Source organism: Dendrobates tinctorius, unplaced genomic scaffold (genome assembly GCF_039654945.1).
Source record: "Dendrobates tinctorius isolate UK_male_01 unplaced genomic scaffold, ASM3965494v1 ptg000070l, whole genome shotgun sequence".
NCBI classification, from domain to species: Eukaryota; Metazoa; Chordata; class Amphibia; order Anura; family Dendrobatidae; genus Dendrobates; species Dendrobates tinctorius.
The window spans coordinates 87,462,112-87,481,226 of NW_027361738.1; the positions used below are offsets into that span (position 1 = coordinate 87,462,112).

At 46.1% G+C, this 19,115-nt stretch overlaps 1 long non-coding RNA gene across 2 annotated transcripts in view; it reads left to right on the forward strand.

Moving 5' to 3' along the window:
* Positions 1-10,665, forward strand: part of LOC141095967 (uncharacterized) — a 41,302-nt gene extending 30,637 nt beyond the window's left edge. For both annotated transcript variants that reach the window (XR_012233528.1, XR_012233529.1), the window contains exons 3-4: positions 10,255-10,401; positions 10,501-10,665. This is a non-coding gene — a long non-coding RNA (uncharacterized lncRNA). The remainder of the gene's footprint in view (positions 1-10,254; positions 10,402-10,500) is intronic.
* The last annotated feature ends 8,450 nt before the right edge of the window (positions 10,666-19,115 follow it).

Below are 19,115 nucleotides of genomic sequence, written 5' to 3' on the forward strand. Positions count from 1 at the left end.
AGTCACCAGAAAATTGAAACGTGTAAAAAACAATGCCCAGCGAGCCTGCCTGGGAGACAGACGCTTGGCCGACTCCAGATAGAGCAGGTTTTTATGGTCGGTGATGACTGTGACCTGGTGGGCCGCCCCCTCCAAGAACTGTCGCCATTCCTCAAAAGCCAATTTGATGGCCAACAACTCCCTGTTGCCGATGTCGTAATTCCGTTCGGCCGGCGACAGCTTCTTGGAGAAGTAGGCGCATGGACGCAAATTGCTCAAGGACGAGCCCTGTGACAGTACTGCCCCCACTCCCACCTCAGACGCATCGACCTCCACCGTAAAAGGTTTAGATACGTCCGGTTGCACCAGAATGGGGGCTGAAGCAAAACGGTTCTTCAGAAGCTCAAATGCACGCACCGCATCCTCAGACCAGATAGCGAGATTGGTACCTTTTTTCGTCATGTCCGTGAGCGGTTTGGCTATAGTAGAGAAATTCTTAATAAACTTCCTATAATAGTTGGCAAACCCAAGGAACCGCTGGAGCGCCTTTAGATTACAAGGCCGTTCCCATTGCAGCACCGCTTGCACCTTCGCGGAATCCATTTTAAACCCTGCGGCGGACACAATATATCCCAAAAAAGGCAACTCTTGAACAAAAAACACGCATTTTTCAAGCTTAGCATAGAGCTTATTCTCACGGAGCAGCTGTAACACCTGCCTGACATGCTCTAAATGAGTGTCCTGGTCGCTCGAATAAATAAGGATATCATCCAGGTACACAATCACAAATTTCCCCAGCACATGAGCAAATACATCATTTATGAAATGTTGGAACACAGCAGGCGCGGTTGTCAACCCAAATGGCATAACTAGGCTTTCAAAATGACCCTCAGGGGTATTAAATGCCGTCTTCCACTCATCCCCCTGACGGACCCTTATGAGGTTATATGCCCCCCTGAGGTCAAGTTTGGAAAACCACTTCGCACCAGCCACCTGGTTGAACAAATCAGGGATCAGAGGCATCGGGTAGGGATCACGGACCGTAATCTGGTTTAACTCCCGGAAATCCAGACACGGGCGTAACCCCCCATCTTTCTTCTTAATAAAGAAAAACCCCGCTGCTACAGGTGAGGATGAAGGCCGGATGTGCCCTTTACTTAAACTCTCCGCAATGTAGTCCTTAAGAGCTTGTCTCTCCGGACCAGAAATACTAAACATCCTCGCCTTTGGCAATTTAGCCCCGGGTTTTAACCTAATTTGACAGTCATAGGCTCGATGTGGAGGTAGTTCTGAGCAACCCCTCTCAGAGAATACGTCCGCAAAATCCAGCAATGCCTCCGGAAGGCTGGACTTCACGGCGGACACACATGTGGCCAAGCAATTTTCCTGGCAGAAACTGCTCCACTGGACTATGTCCTGGGTTCTCCAGTCAATCACCGAGTTGTGCTTAGACAACCATGGGAAACCCAGGACTATTTGTGCTGGGAGATTATTGAGTACCTTACATGTAACCCACTCAGAATGTAGGACCCCAATGTGGAGTTTAACCTCAGCTACAAACTCAGTAATCTCCCCCTGTGGGAGGGGAGCGGCATTAATGGTAACCACGCGAATAGGATGAGGGAGTTTTTCGATCTTGAAACCTGCCATGCGTGCAAACTCCTCATCCATGAGATTGGTGGCTGAACCGCAATCCACAAACACTGATATTGGTAGCTCTCTGCCCGCAATAATAACCCTGGCAGGGAGCATACATTGAGATACCATCATGGAGGATATGCATACGCTCAGTTGGGCCTCCTCCATACCCTCTGAGCTTACCAGTTTTCCGCCGGTGCGACTTTCTTTGGTAGCACAGGACAAGCATTTACATAATGATCTCTTTTACCACAGTAAAAACATGCTCCATGCTTCCTGAACCCAGGAACGCGACGCTGCACATGTGATACCCCAGCGATTTGCATAGGTTCCGTGAGCTCATCTGCAGCAACCACACTGGAACCCCTGCTTTCCCCCAGAGGCAGCGTCTCCTGTGCCCCTTGACGCAAATGGCGATCAATACGGATAACCAAACCCATGGCAGATTCTAACGATGCAGGAGTCTCATACATCAGGAGGGCCTGTTTAACTCTTTCTGAGACCCCATGAATAAACTGACTCCGCAGCGCTGGGTCGTTCCACTGTGTGTCTACTGCCCAACGGAGAAATTCTGAACAATAGTCTTCCGCCATACGTTCCCCCTGACGGAGGGCGCGGATCTTAGATTCTGCTAAAGCCAATCTGTCGGGGTCATCATAAATGAGCCCGAGTGCTGAAAAAACATTCTCAACGGAATGAAATGTAGCAGTCGGCTGGTAAGGAAAACGCCCATGCTTGGGGGTCCCCACTCAGTAATGATAACACCAGACCCACCCGCTGAGCCTCATTACCTGAGGAGACCGGGCGCATGCGAAAGTATAACTTGCAGGCCTCCCGAAAGATGACAAATTTGCTGGGTTCCCCAGAAAATCGTTCAGGCAGCGGAATCTTAGGCTCTGCACCTGCACCAGCAGAAGCCGCTTGTACATTAGCTACAACCAGGCCCTGCTGCTGAACTGCCCCCTTCAACTCGGTGACCTGTACGGACAGCGCCGCCAACTGGCGGTTTATGGAAGTCATGGAATCCATGGAAAAATGTTGGGCCGATTATAATGTTATGCGAGGCTTAGGTCGAAGGAGGCTGACAAAACCCGGGCCCCTGCGGAGTCCCTCAAACTAGGGAAAACCCTGTCTGACCCTCAACCCAGGGTTTTTGCTAAAGGTGCAAATGCCTGAGCCTCCAGCCTCTCCTTATCTCCTGCTCAGCCCTAAGCTGAACCCTCCACCCTCCACCCAGTGAGTTGTCAAACCACCAAAACCCACACAGTAATGACAGACAGGGAGAACTCAAACCACACCGCGCCGCAACCACACAGGACAATACTATAATGTGAACAGGGCAAAACAAAGCACAAATATAGGAAGACGAAAAGGTAACAACGGATCATACGACACCAGCTATGAATTTCTCTCTCCAACACCTCCACTCCAGACCGGAACCACTTGGCACAAAACACAAGCTATAATCGGCGACGCCCACAGGCCAGCACGACTATTTAAAGACCGTGGGCGTGACCAAACATCCCACCTGATTTCCAGCTAGATTAACCCCAGATAACCTGAGTAAAACCAAGCCGGCGCCACTGAGGCTATAGTGGACGGAGATGGAACTACCGCTGCCTGCCGGACGCTGTGGTGTGAACAGCGTCCGACATGACAAATAGGGAGTTCACCAGACCTCAGTGACGAAGGGGAAAATGAACTCACAACAGGGAGTGGAAGGTTTCCTGTCATTAATAGCACTATGGCACTTTACAAGTTTAGTCCCCTGAAGATTGTACTTGGAAGAAACGCGTTGGGACACCACCTTAGGGAAAGTGCAGGGCATGTGCAATTTAGGGCTAGTTGTGAACTGCCCTTGTTAGGGCAGGAGTCTGGGGATCAGTTTATTGTTAGCCCCTTAGGGATGTGGCAGGGTATTGTCCTCCCCTCATCTATCCTCCAGTTGGACTGAACAGAGGATTTTCTGTGACTCCTGACCCATAACTCTACTTGGTGAGATTGTTCCTTTTATTATTTCCTCACCTGATTGTCTATTTCTTGGTCTTGAGAGACCTTTGTAATTTTACATGACTTTTTCATATATGTGCAATTAGGTTATGGCATTTATGAGTGATTTTTCTCGATTACTGTATCTTTTAGATGTTTTGTCTACCTAAATTGACCATTAGGTGACCATCTATATCCTTTAATTTTTAGGTGGGGCTCTTATATTTCCCTTGCTTGGGGCCCACCTGCTAGATGAGAATTTGTATGCTCTTTTATTTCACATGGGTGACACATGTTAGTATTTTAATTGACAAATTAAAGGTTATGTTTTATTTTTCACCTATTGCTTTATATTATTGTTTATACAGCAACGGAATGTACCCAAGAAGATGTAATACCCTATGGATAAGCAATATTATGTCAATACATTCTTCAACAAGTTTTGGAGGGTTATAGGCCAATGAAATGGACTCCAGACCTTGGAATAGTCTATGGGTGAGCAATATAATACTGATAATCTTTTCAACAAGATTTTGGACGGTTATATACCAACAAAATGGACTCCAGACCACGGACTAGTCTATGGGTGTGGAATATAATAACAATACATTTTGAGCAATTTTTTTGAGGCTTATATAGCAACAAAATGTTGCCAAGAAGATGTAGTACCCTATGGATGAGCAATATGATACAATAAATTTTGAACAATTGTTTTGAGACTTATATAGCAACGAACTGTACCCAAGAACAGATAATACTATATGGCTGAGAAATGTAATGGGCAAGAAATGTGAAGAAACAAGCAAAATTTTCAAACACTTTTTTCTACTGTTATATATCACAAGAATGTGACATAAAGCATGTAATACTGTATGGGTGAGTAATCTAATACTGGACCATTTTTCTACGCTTTTTGTAAGCTGTCGGCTGTGCGCACACGTAGCTTTTTTTGTGTTTTAGCGGCGTTTTTAAACGCGCGATTTTGCGAAAGCGCAAAAAAAAGCATCCCATGCAATCCTATGGCATTCCGCACATGCTGTGCTAATGCTGCCTATTTTTCCGCAGCGGAATTGCATCGCGGAAAAATACGCAGAATGTTCATTCTTTGTGCGAAATCGCGGGAAAATCCGCACACATAGGAATGCATTGTTCCGCTTACTTTCCGCATGTGGCTGTACCCATCATGCGAAAAGTAAGCGGAAAATTTGCAGATGGAACCCACGGTCTGGAGGTGAGGAGATTCTCCTCCAGGCTCTGGGTACCATATCCCTGTAAAAAATAGAATTAAAATAAAAATTTGTTATATTCTCACCTTCCGGCGTTCCTCGCAGCATCCCCAGGCCTCAGCGATGCTCCCGGCAAGTCCTGTTCCCAGGGATGCCTTGCGACAATGACCTTTGATGACGTCGCTGTCTCTCGAGACCGCTACGGTGTCACGAGACTGCGACATCATCAAAGGTCAGTGTTGCAAGGCATCCCTGGGAACGGGACTTGCCGGGAGCATCGCGAGGATCGGGAATAATGCGTGTGACGCCGGAAGGTGAGAATATGACGATTTTTTTTTTTTAATTATTTTAAACTTTATATCTTTTTACTTCTGATGCTACATAGGCAGCCTCAATAGTAAAAAGTTGCTCACACTTGTCAAACACTATGTTTGACAAGTGTGACCAACCTGTCAATCAGTTTTCCAGCGATGCTACAGATCACTTCGAAAACGCTAGTATTCTGCAAGCTAATTACGCTTGCAAAATGCTAGTTAAAACGCGGGAAATATGCGGGAATTAAAAATGCGGACTTCTCGCGTATTTCCTGCAGCATGGAATTGCAGAATTCCCACGGAAATTTCCGCAGGAATTCCGGACATGTGCACATAGCAGCGTAATGCAACAATAACCGTGTTAAAACTGTATGGATGAGTCATTGAATCCATAACAATATTTTGAAAAATATTTTGAAAGTATACTTGATGTACTTATACAGCCATAAAGTCTTTGCAGAAAGTGCAAAGCCAGACAGAAAATATGATGAGGGTCATCCATAGACCCCTGAAAGGCAACAACTGGCAGGCTTAATTAAATATAATATTCCAAAGACTTTATGCGCTGCTGACATCTGGTGGTGTGGAAAAGTGTAGGCTAATCCAGGTTTTGTTCATTATGAGACTGAGCCTGTCTGCATTCCCTGTTGACAGGCAGAAGTGCCTGTCTGTTATGACCCCCTTAACAACACTAAAATTTCACTCATACAAGATGCTAGCGGCAGGGCAGCACAACACCTCCAAGGCATAAAGGGACAGCTCATGCCAGGTGTCCAGCTTTGAGACCCAATAGTTGAAGGTTGCAGAGGAATTACGGAGTATGCTGGCTTGGTCAGCCAAGTATTGCTTGACCATCTTTAAAAACTTTTCGCTCCTTTTCAAAAATACCCGGTTATCAGGTCCTTGGCGCTGGGCTGGTGCCATGAAATTGACCCATGCCTTTGACAGTGTACTTCTACCTCTGCTGTGGGTCTTCCTGGTCTATTCTATTTGGTTGAACAGGGAAGCTTGCCCCCTGCCACTAGTGTTGTCTGCTGGGAATTTTTTCAACACATTTTCCACAATGGCCTTCTGGTATAATACTATTTTGGAAGACCTCTCCACCTCAGGAAGAAGAGATGCAAAATTCTCTTTGTAGCGTGGGTCTAGCAGGGTAAACAACAAGTCCTCTTTTCTTGCTAAGATGAATGTAAGGCGGGAGTCAAGGGAAAGGCAGCGGTACATAAAGTAAAGTCAGCCATATATGCCAAGCTCCATACAGCCAACACTTCCCTGTCTCCACCATGATAATGACTCTCCATCTCCTCTTCCTCAATCTCTTCCTCCTCATTCCCATCCTCAGCCCATTCACTTACTAGAGATGGGACGAAGGTTGTGTGGCTACTAGCTTCTGTTGCCCTAGTCACCAGCTCCTGTTGCTCCTCTTTCTCCTCAGCATCCACCTCCTTATTGTTACCCAGTTCGAGCGAAGCAGATGAGATGAGGTTGGGCTGGCTACAATCGCTCTGTTAGGCTAGGTTCAGCTTGCATTAGGGCAGTCCATTCAACATATGCGTTAAACGGACTGCACTAGCGCAACTGCCTTTTTTGGATCGCGTTATGCTATCCCGCAGTGACCGCGTCTGAGGGTTCATCACAGAATGACGGCACATCGCTAACGCATGCTGATTATGACATGTGTTGGCGATGCGCTCGTCTATAGCAGTTTATGGGTGCGTTAACGCATCCGTTACATAGCGTTAATGCCGCTATGTAACGGATGTGTTAAACGCACCCCCCCTAACATAATGTGAACCCAGCCTTATATCTTCCTACATACCCACCTGTTCCGCATGCAAAGCTTCTTGTTTAATTGTCAGCAGCGACTGTTTAAGTAGGCACAGAAGCGGGATAGTTGCGTAGACTATGGCATCATTGTCGCTCACCATCTTTGTGGAGTGCTAAAAGTCTTGTAAAACAAAACAAATGTCAGACATTCATGCCCAGTCTTCAGTTGTTATGTGTGGAGGATGGCCAGAATACCGATGGATGTGTTGGAGCTGGTACTCAACCTCTGGCCTGTTCTGCTCACAAAGCCTTGCCAGCATGTGCAGTGTAGAGTTCCGGTGGTGACGTTGCACACAAGTCGGTGAGCTGCTGCAGCAGCGCCAGGGCGGAGGCAGCTGTAGTCGAATTGCAGAACTGGACACTGATGCGGCATATTTTGACCAGAAGCTCTGATAAATCTGGGTAGGTTTTCAGAAACCGCTGAACTACCTTCTTCCTGTGGTCACCACACTGCCTTTTACTGTCTGTTTTGCTGCTCCTGATCTCTCCCCCTCAGCGCTGCTGGCTTCGCTCTGCATGCCAGCTTCCCAGGTTGGGTTGGTGACTTTATCATCCACCACCTCGTCTCCCACCACCGCACCCTGGTCCTCCTGACTTTGTGACTTAACAAAAGCAAGACTTAGTGACAACTGTGTCTCATCATCATCTTCCTCCTCCTTATCCCAAATGTGCAGTTCCCCACAGTCATTTTCTTGTAGCCGTGGCTGCTCTATGTTTTGTGCATCACTAAACAGCATGTGTCATTTTCCTCATGGAGCATGCAGGTTGAGAAGCCACAATCCAGAAATGTTGTGGAAACAGCTCCTTGGAGTGTCCTAGTGTGGGATTACTAGTCTCCTGGGACTCAATATAGTGGGAGGAAGGAGGATCAGGGTGAGTATTAAGTGATCCATACTTTAGGCTGTTGAGACTGGACCGTGTGGAAGACTGGGTAGTGCTGCCAAACCTGCTGGAAGCTTTTCTGTTATCCAACTGACCACCTGATTGGACTGCTATGGCTTCAGAAGTGGTATTCTGTGATTCCCTGTAAAGTGGGACACGATCCTATGTGTTGTGGATCGGCATGTTTCTTATGCTCCAGCAACAGGCGTAGTCATACCTACCCCACGTCCTCGGTGTGATGCTAGTCACTATTCATGGGCAGACCTTGAGGCAGAAGAGTCAGACGTTCCGGGGTCAATACCAAGAGAGTATGTAGATAGGTAAGGGAAGAGATGAAGACGTAAGTCAGGTCGCAGCCCAGGATCAATAACAAGAGATAGAGGATCAAAAGCCAAAGGACAAGACAAAGGGATAGACAGAACACGGTCAAAGGGTTAGGCAGCAGAAAATTAGAACTCAGAGCAACAGAATCAGGCTACCACTCATCAAGAAGCACAAACTACATCCGGCAGGGATCAGGGGCAGACAGCTCAGTAAAGTAGCTGGGCAATCACCAGAACACTGGACACCTGGAGAAAGTCCGGCACCTACCAGTCACAAATTGGACAGCTGAGCTGTCAATCAAGGCACCGACAGCTCAGCAAGCCCATCACAGGATTGGACAGCCAAGCTGTCAATCAAGACGCAGACAACTAAGCAAGACAGTTTCCACAGAACAGCATAGCAATCACTCAATGAGCTGAAGAATCGTCAGCACTTTTAGTTCCCCATCCCTTAATGCACACCTTACGCATTTTGTAATTACTAGGTCTGTTGAATCCAAGTTTATTTTTAATAAAATTGGTCACCTGCAGCAGTTTACTCCAATGTAACAGAAAGAATGCAAAAGCGTATGGATGACAATCAAATTAAATCCAGAAAATGGTTGCCCAATAATTATCTACCTATTTCGGAGAGCCGTTTTTTAGAAATAGATAAACCTACTGTAATGTCTCTGGATTATTACCCCTGCTTCGTTTGGCTAGGTCGGATCGGAGAAAATTTAAACAAGTGGTTCGTTTTGATGGCATCATAGCTGAAATGCCATTATGGAATAATACTTATTTCCCAATGTTATTAAATCACCCATCTACTCAATTCTGGGTCTCACATAACGTTTCCTCGGTCAATGATCTATACGAATGCAATGTCCTAATGTCCTTTGAATAAATACAAACCAAATATAGTATCCCGAGGTCCCAATTTTTTTGCTATCTACAGCTTAGATCAGCAATTCAATCAAACTTACGCAATATAAATTCGACCCAAGTACAATCGTCCTTCCCTTTAATAGGGATTCTTAAGTCACAGGGCCCCCATGGTCTTATTTCTGCTTTATATACACATATGTTGTCTGTGAGTACCGATTCAGTTTCACTGACAATGAAAGGGAAATGGAAATCTCTTATCTCTTACATTCAAGATGAGGATTGGAAAGAGATTCTTGAATCTCCAACCAAGGTGTCTCCGTCAGCTTAATAACAGGATCACTTAACTATATATAGTACACCAGTCTTATCTGACTCCGTTGCGATTATTTAGAATGGGGTGGTCTCAATCTTCAGAATGCCCAAGATGTCATACAATTGATGCGGATTTTATACATATGGTGTGGGGGTGCCCAATTATCCTATCCTTCTGGAAAGAGGTAACTTCGTTGTTGATCTCCCTTATATGCACTCCTGTTCCTCTTAATCCGTTGGTGTGTCTGTTTGTTGTTCTAGAGGAAGAGATTTGGGGGCACCATGTTAAAATTTTCCTACGTGAGACACATTTCTTAGCCAGGAAAATATTGGCCTTGCGTTGGATGGGTAATGCACATCCATCTCTTACAGCTTGGATTGAGTTGGTGAATTCAATTAGGCTAGGTTCACATTTGCGTATGGAGGAGCTGCGGCCGTCTGCGGACTTCCCCCATGAAGCTCCGCCCACAGCCGCGCCTCCTCCTGTCAGCTCCGCCTACTTCTGCATTCGGCCTGCGTACCCTATCTTTAACATTGGGTACGCAGGTCGTGCGGATGTATGCGGATGCCTCCGCATGCGTCGTTTTGACGATGCGGCTCCCGCATGAAATTCCAACATGATGCCTTTGACGCGGGTCTGCATACTTCTCACCTTACTATATCACCATGTAGACATTAGTTTGATACCATCATAATAGCTGTAGTGAAGAATACATTGTTTAACACTCTATAGTTTCATAATGTCATTAGCAGTGAGGAGGTTGTTTATGGCGGCAGGATAGTAGTATTTTTAGTTTTATGATCAATATGTTGAATGTAAGGTAATGTATCACTTTGAGCTATGCATAGTCAAACATATAGAATACCGTGCAATGAACCCTTTTTTTTTCTTTTCAGTTACCCCTTAAATGGAATATGTCACCTCATTTTTGGCCTATGAGCTGCGGCCACCGCGCGACAGAAGTAAGGAGGAGAACGTCATCGCTAGAAGGTGGGAGACGCTGGACCGGACTGCGACACCCATCGGACCGGACTGCCCCCTTGGTGAGTATAATCTAACTAGTTTTTCTTCTCTTTCAGGTTACATGGGGGGCTTATCTACAGCATTACAAAATATAGGTGACAGATTCCCTTTGTCCATAGGCCTCGCAAGGGAGTGAGGATCTGTAGGATTGAAGTCTGTACGAATAGCTCATTATGCAAGCCTGTTGTTTTACCATAATGAACCTGTATACATTACATTGGTTATGTACCAAACATGTTTGTTTGTTTGTTGCTGTTAAATAAACGAATTAAAAAAAAAATTAAATAGAGAAAAATGTTTCAATGCTTTTTCTGTTTTAGAGATTGCAGAATTGTTCACAGACCATATTACGCTGTATGTTCACTTTTAGAGATCAAAGAAATTTACTCTACATTACGGAATAGTGTATGGCTGAGAAATGTAGCCCAGGAAAATGTTTCAATGATTTTTGGGTGAGTTATATAACACAAAGAAGGACCTCAAAACACATGATACTTGATGGATCAATATATATTCAATTTTTCCAGCATCCACAACAAAAAAACTGCAGCTATATATTTGCCAATGGATTGCACAGACCCAATTCCTGTCTACAGACTGGATTCTGTCAATCTTCCTACTCCTGCGACGCTTTCTCCCTCCCTAGGCTAAATGCAGATTGTATATGCTGCAAACGATTGTTTAGTATTTTGCGTTTTTGTGCGGTCTCTGCACACGTCAAATCGCCGCATGCGGACACATGTCCCTGTGTACCCAATGTTAAAGAGGGAAACGCAGGATGCATACAGAAGTAGGTGGAACTTCAGGGAGGAAGAAAGGAGGAAGTAGGCAGCCATTCGCAGCCCTCCTGAATGCATATCTGAAACCAGCCTTAGTCTCTCTGGGGTACTGACCTTAGCATCAGCAACCCACAAAGATCTCTTAGCACGGCCTAGTTTGTCCTCCTCTGTTTTGCAGGTCAACAAACTAGCTGACCTGGTACAATGTGTAATCAACATATTAACAAACATCTATTGTTTAATTACCCTGCGTCCCTGTCTTCCAAGATAACAACATAATATGCTGCAACAAATGTCAACTCAAGAATCAACGTTAAAGGCCCATACAAACAATATAGTCTGTGTTTCTTGGCCAACCAAAGAAAAATACATAAATTCAAAAGTCAACATAAAGATAATATTCCATGCCTCTTGGCCTACTGAAAATAGACATCTGGATAATTAAGATTTAATGCTGTGTTGTCACACTGTCATGATCCAGGTTGGATTATGTCAGATTTTGCACAAGTAACCTTTTTTTTTTCCTTTAAGCTGTTTGCTTAAAGTTAGTTTTGCCCCCCGGTGGCCATTAGGGTCATTACACAGTGGTTGTTTTAGTTCTAGTTTTGCCCCCGGTGGCCATTAGGGTCATTGCACTCTGGTTACTTTAGTTTAGTTGCCCCCCGGTGGCTGCTAGGTTATTGCACGTGATTATGAAGCAGGTGTGATTCTCTGGCTCCTACCTATAAAGGAGTAGCAGGTGGTCTCACTCACTGTTGGTGATATTGCTAATTTCCAACCAAGTCTGGTGAAGGAAGGAACTACAGAGAGGAATTCCTGGCAGCTCAGGGGAGCTCTGGTGTAATAGCTTCAGGCGGAAACTGAATTCATGTGTCGAGCTTCAGGGGTGAACCTGAACTTTGGTGTGGTACTCTGTTGCTAGGAGCAATAGCAACAGAGCACAGCTAAGTGGTGTTTTTCCCTGTTTGTGACTTTCCTTGTGTGTGTATTAGTGCAGTGGTGGGATTAGTTTCTGCACTGTCCAGTTCACTAGAAAGGGATAGGTGCAGGGCGAGCTAGGGATTTGAGGTATCCAGCTCGTCGCCAGGTGCGGAACCTGCCTAGGGATCGTCAGGAGTGTAGGGACACTGACTCAGGGGAGTGCAGGAGGTCTCCACGTCCCCGTTCCCTATTGCAGGGCCCTCCATTGTAACTGTTTCCCCGGTGTTTCCCTTAACTCTGTTTAAATTCGCCCTGCTGGAGGCGGCATATCCAGGTTCACGGGTGTTATAGAAATTCGCCTTGCTGGAGGCGGTGTATCCAGTCACACGTGACATTACACACATTAGAGGGGAAACACAGAATGATAAAGAGCAACAAGACAACACTCCTAAAATCAGTAAAAATATGAACATAGATAGAATGATACCCCACGCACCATATGACACCATCACAACAGGAAAATGGGTCCGGATGTTACACACTTGGGATGTTATACACTGGGGGCAATGAGGTTATAAGTTATACACCGGGGATGGGGCCTGATGTTATACACTGGGGATGGGGCCTGATGTTATACACTGGTGATGGGGCCTGATGTTATACACTAGGGATGGGGCCTGATGTTAGACATTGGGGGAAATGGGGCTGGATGTTAAACACTGGGGATATTGAACCAGAGGATATACACTGGGGATGGGATCGGATGTTATACTTTGGGGGAAATAGGGTCGGAGGATATAGACCGGGGGAAATGGGGCCAGATGTTTTATATCGGGGGCAATGTGGCCTGAGGTTATACACTAGGAGCAATGGGGTCGGATGTTATACATTGGGGCCAATGGGGCCAGATGCTATACATGGGGAAAATGGGGCCAGATGTTATACATCGGGTGCAATAGGGCCCTATGTTATACACTGGGGGCAATGGGGCCCGATGTTATACACTGGGTTCAATGGGGCCAGATGTTATAAACAGAGACAATGGGGCCAGATGTTATACTCCAGAGGCAATGGGGCCAGATGTTATACACTGGGTTCATTGGGACCAGATGTTAAACATGGGGACAATGAGGCCAGAGGTTATACACTGGGGGCAATGGGGCCAGATGTTATACAAAGGGGCAATGGGGCCAGAGGTTATACACCTGGGGCAATGGGGCCAGAGGTTATATACCCAGGCAATGGGGCTGGAGGTTATACACTGGGGATGGGATTAGAAGTTATATACTGGGGGCAATAGGGTTAGATGTTATGTACTGGGGATGTGGCTGAATATTATACATTGGGGGAAATGGGGCCGAATGTTATACACCCATGGCAATAGGGCCAGATGGTATACACTGGGGGCAGTGGGGGCAGATGTTATACAGCGGGGTAATGGGATTGTACAGTATGTTATACAGTGGGAACAGATCTGATACACCGGAGTCAATGGGGCCAGATGTTATACATGGGGACAATAGGGCCGGAAGTTATACACCATGGGCAATGGTGCCAGATGTTATACACTGGGGGTAATGGTGCCAGATGTTATACACTGGGTGCAATGGGGCCAGATGTTATACACCAAGTTCAATCGGGCCTGATGTTATACACTGGGGGCAATGGGGCCAGATGTTATACACCAGGGGGAAATGGATGAAAAAACAGAATTCAGTGCTGAAGAAGTGTGTCCAATAGTTTTCTCCATTCAGTGTGTATATACTGTGGTGCAGTGACCGCTGTGTCCGCTAGGGGGCGCTGTGTGGGTGTCCCAGGACAGCCGTATAAGCATTTCCATTACCCTGATAGGTGTAGGATACTGAAAGATCATAATGATCAGCAGAGGCACTGCTGAGTAGTACATTCCGTTACAATGTGTCAGGGAAGCCTGTGTGTGGCTGTGTGCAATAGGACCTTGTGTGAGGTCATTGTCATGTGATCACCTGTGGGTGTGGTTATGGACCATATAAGGTACCTGAGGTCTGGTCACAGGGGGGTGAATGCTGGGACCTGATTGGTCCAGTTTGGAAGGTCCCGTGTGGAGAAGGATCTCCCCACTAACAGCATGTGCGGACGCTGTGACTAATTGCGATGTGTGCCTGACCGTTCCCAGGGAGAGGGAAGGAACGTTTGCAGTGTAAAGCAGCATGCAAGGTAACCCGGAGACGGGACTACAACTGAGAGACGGTATAGCCGGTTGGCTAGTTGAAGCACAGCCTGTGTGACTAGGAGGGCTATAGGGGAGCAGAGCTCCAGTGTGAAGATGTCTCCTATAAGACAGTTGCATGTTACTGCTGGAGGTTTATGAAGGATGAATAAACCTCATGGACTATGATTTGTTGGAAAATCCTGTGCCGGATGTGTTTTTTGATCGCTGCAAGCGAGAAACCCCTACTTACATGACAGCGCTACCTCACAAATGATGGAGAATTGCTAAGGGCAATATAGTAGCCTTGTTGCTGGGGGCAACGGAAAAGGACTGCCAAAAAAAAACTTTGTTGCTAAGGGCTGCGGTTCCAACAGCACATGTTGCAGTGCTGGCAACGCTGAGCCAGCAGGGCTGACTGTTGTGGAAGCCGTATACTGACAGCAGCTCAGTGAAAGAGACTGGTGATTGCTAGGGTGCCTCTGCGGATAAGAGGGACCCGAGGACCTGTGTGGCCGACACAGGTAACGGACAGGTGTTCGTTGTTGTACTGACCTGGGTCAGTGAGCAAGATCCTGGAGGGTCAGTGTTGGGAGGTTCTGGGAGAGTAATCGGATCCCTGGAACACGTGATATGACCTGGGACCTGGTGAGGCCGGTGTGTTGGAAGACCCTGGGAGGAGGGTCAGCTCCCTGAATAGCACCCGGTGTGCCCTGTGTGTTGGACGGTCTCAGGCGGAGACAGTACGTCCTGAATAGCGCACAGACAGGATACGTGAGTTTTTTTGGAGTTTTTTCGTGCATGTGTTTTTTCTTTTTCCTCTGCAAAACCTGAAGGTGCTTGCTGTGGCTCAGTGGGGTCACGAAGGTCTCGCAGCACAGGGACCTGGTGTTTTCTTTTTGGGATCTCCTCTTTGAGCATTGGTAGCAGACGCTGTCTGTCTACACCATCCTGCTGCAGCTTTATTGCATGTGACTAAGCGGATACAGTAGTTGTGGCTTTACACAACTATTAAGGGTGAGTACCCTGTATTATTTCTTTATACCCATTATACCTGCACTGGTAAGGCCCTATGGGCGCGCTTTTGTGGTTTCTTTTATCTTCGAGGGTGACAAGCCGCTTCTGGTAACCCGGCGGGGTTACGAAGGGGACAAGCGGCTTCCGGTGGATCGGCGGGTCCACGAAGACGGCGCAGCAGGAGCTGCAGTGACTCCAGCCGCTGTGTGTGTGAACAGCAGCCGGTGGTGTCGGTGATCGGTGACAGCAGGAGCTGTGGTGGTGCCAACAGACTTGTGTGGTATTGAAAAAAAAAAAAAGACATAAACTGTACTGTGTGAACTGTGGCATAAGAAGTTCTGCAGAACGGACATGGGGAAATCCCGCAAGGGGGCGGTGACCCAAATTGGTGTGGTAACCCAAAAGGGGGTGGTAACCCAAAAGGGGGCGGTGACCCAAATCGGGGTGGTAAAACAAAAGGGGGTGGAGTCCCAAATTGGCACGGTAACCCAAAAAGGGGTGGAGTCCCGGGAGGGGGCGGCAACCCAAAGTGGGGTGGTGGTCCAGAAAGGGGCCAAGTTTGATGAAATGACAGCACTGGATGACTCAGTGGATATGTCTAGAGTACTGCAGTGTGTGTGTGTATGACTTGGTCAGAATGTAGGATATCCTTTCCGGATAGTGACGATGGGCCGCAGGTGTGTAACGTGATGCTGCACCGGGAAGGAGTCCCTGGTAGGCTGGACTCAAGGAGTCAGGTGACTCTGAAAGGAACTCCGCTCGTTTTATCTCTGACCGAGAAAAACGTCAGAGTTCTCTGCGTCCACGGGGTCCTTGTGAATTATAAATTGGACAGAGTCCTGATTGAGATGACAAAGGGGGAGTGCCAAGGTGGTAGTATGCCACCAAACTTAGTGCATACCTTTGAGAGGCGCCGGGACTTTGTGATATTTAAAGATGTGGGGCAGGAGGATAGAGACGTTTCTACTGTAGGGCTAGCAGACACTGAGACGCTGACGCCTCCTAATGTGGACAGCCTAGACGTAAGGGCGACCGGAGAAAGAATTGCGTCAGACGAATTTACTAACCTGACGTCACCTGAAGCGTACCACAGTGTGAATGAAAATGGTGTGGTAAACAAAAATAGCAGAGCTGACACACAGAGAGTGTCTTGGGGGTTCACCGTACGGTGTGGTGTGACTGTGACGTGTTATTGCCAGTAGCCACCATTAGGATAGAATCTAATGCTGTGCTGACTGAAACTCGTGACAGGACTGGTGGTAACCTGATCGAGAAGATAACGGGAATAGAAACACAGTCAGAGGGTAACCGGGGGGTTCACTGGACTGATAGGACTGACTCAGTGGTACCCTTTGACGATATAATTAAAGAATTAGTGGTGCGACACGTGCTGGCCAAAAGAGAACAAGATCAGGAGATACAGTTAATAAAAGAGACACTGGAAGAACATGTCAAACAAGAAAGAATCTTGAGACAATTGGCCGAGCACAAGGTGGAGGGGCATGAGAAAGAAGTCTTGGAGCTCAGAGGTCACCTGTCCACCTGGCAAAGTGTGAACAAGAGCCTTAACGCCTTCATGACCCAGCCTATTTTGACCTTAATGACCTGGCCATTTTTGGCAATATTGACCAGTGTCCCTTTATGAGGTAATAACTCAGGAACGCTTCAACGGATCCTAGCGATTCTGAGTTTGTTTTTTCGTGACATATTTGGCTTCATGTTAGTGGTAAACTTAGGTCAATAATGTTTTCATTTATTTGTGAAAAAAACGGAAATTTGGCGAAAATTTTGAACATTTCGCAATTTTCACATTTTTAATTTTTATTCCGTTAAACCAGAGAGTTATGTGACACAAAATAGTTAATAAATAACATTTCCCACATGTCTACTTTACATCAGCACAATTTTGGAAACAAAATTTTTTTTTGTTGGGAAGTTATAAGGGTTAAAAGTTGACCAGCGATTTCTCATTTTTACAACAAAATTTACAAAACCATTTTTTTTAGGGACCACCTCACATTTGAAGTCACTTTGAGGGGTCTATATGGCAGAAAATACCCCAAAGTGACACCATTCTAAAAACTGCACCCCTCAAGCTACTCAAAACTATATTCAAGAAGATTATTAACCCTTCAGGTGCTTCACAGCAACTAAAGCAATGTGGAAGGAAAAAATTAACATTTTAATTTTTCCAATAAAAAATTTCTTTTAGCATCAATTTTTTCATTTTCACATGGGCAACAGGATAAAATGGATCCTAAAATTTGTTGGGCAATTTCTCCTGAGTGCACAGATACCTCATATGTGGTCATAAACCACTGTTTGGGCACACGGCAGGGTCCCGAAGGGAAGGAGCACCTTTTGACTTTTTGAATGGAAAATTAGCTCCAATCGTTAGTGGACACCATGTCGTGTTTGGAGAGGCCCTGTGTGCCTAAACATTAGAGCTCCCCCACAAGTGACCCCATTTTGAAAACTAGACCACCCAAGGAACTTTTCTAGATGTGTGGTGAGGACTTTGAACCCACAAGTGCTTCACAGAAGTTTATGACGCAGAAAAGTGAAAATAAAAAAATAATTTTTGTTCCTCAAAAATGATTTTTTAGCCCGCTATTTTTTATTTTCACAAGGCTAACAGGAGAAATTGGACCACAAAAGTTGTTGTGTAATTTGTCCTGAGTACACCGATACCCCATATATCAGGGGAAACCACTGTTTGGGCGCATGGGAGAGCTCAGAAGGGAAGGAGCGCAATTTTGGAATGCAGACTGATGGGATGTTCTGCGGGCATCATGTTGCGTTTGCAGAGCCCCTGATGTGCCTAAACAGTAGAAACCCCCCACAAGTGACCCCATTTTGGAAACTAGACCCCCCAAGGAGCTTATCTAGATGTGTAGTGAGCACTTTGAACCCCCAAGTGCTTCACAGAAGTTTATAAACGCAGAGCCATGAAAATAAAAAATCATTTTTTTTCCTCAAAAATGATTTTTTAGCCCGCTATTTTTTATTTTCACAAGGGTAACAGGATAAATTGGACCCCTAAAGTTGCTGTTCAGTTTGTCCTGAGTACGGTGGCACCCCATATGTGGGAGGGAACCACTGTTTGGGCGCACGGCAGGGCTCAGAAGGGAAGGAGCACCATTTGACTTTTTGAATGGAAAATTAGCTCCAATCGTTAGCGGACACCATGTCGTGTTTGGAGAGGCCCTGTCTGCCTACACTTTGGAGCTCCCCCACATATCACCCCATTTTGGAAACTAGACCCCCTAAGGAAGTTATCTAGATGCATAGTGAGCACTTTGAACCCCCAGGTGCTTTACAGAAGTGTATAACGCAGAGCTGTGAAAATTAAAAATATTTTTTTTTTCCTCAAAAAATGATTTTTTTAGCCCGCTATTTTTTATTTTCACAATAGTAACAGGAGAAATTGGACCCCAAAAGTTGTTGTCCAGTTTGTCCTGAGTACGCTGGTACCCAATATGTGGGGAGGGACCACTGTTTGGGCACACGTCGGGGCTCAGAAGGGAAGTAGTGATGTTTTGAAATACCGACTTGATGGAATGGTCTGCGGGCGTCATGTTACGTTTGCAGAGCCCCTGATGTGGCTAAACAGTGGAAACCCCCCACAAGTGATCCCATTTTGGAAACTAGACCCCCAAGGAACTTATCTAGATGTGTGGTGAGCACTTTGAACCCCCAAGTGCTTCACAGAAGTTTATAACGCAGAACCGTGAAAATAAAAAATCTTTTTTTTTCCTCAAAAAATGATTTTGTAGCCCGCAATTTTTTATTTTCACAAGGTTAACAGGATAAATTCGACCCCAAAAGT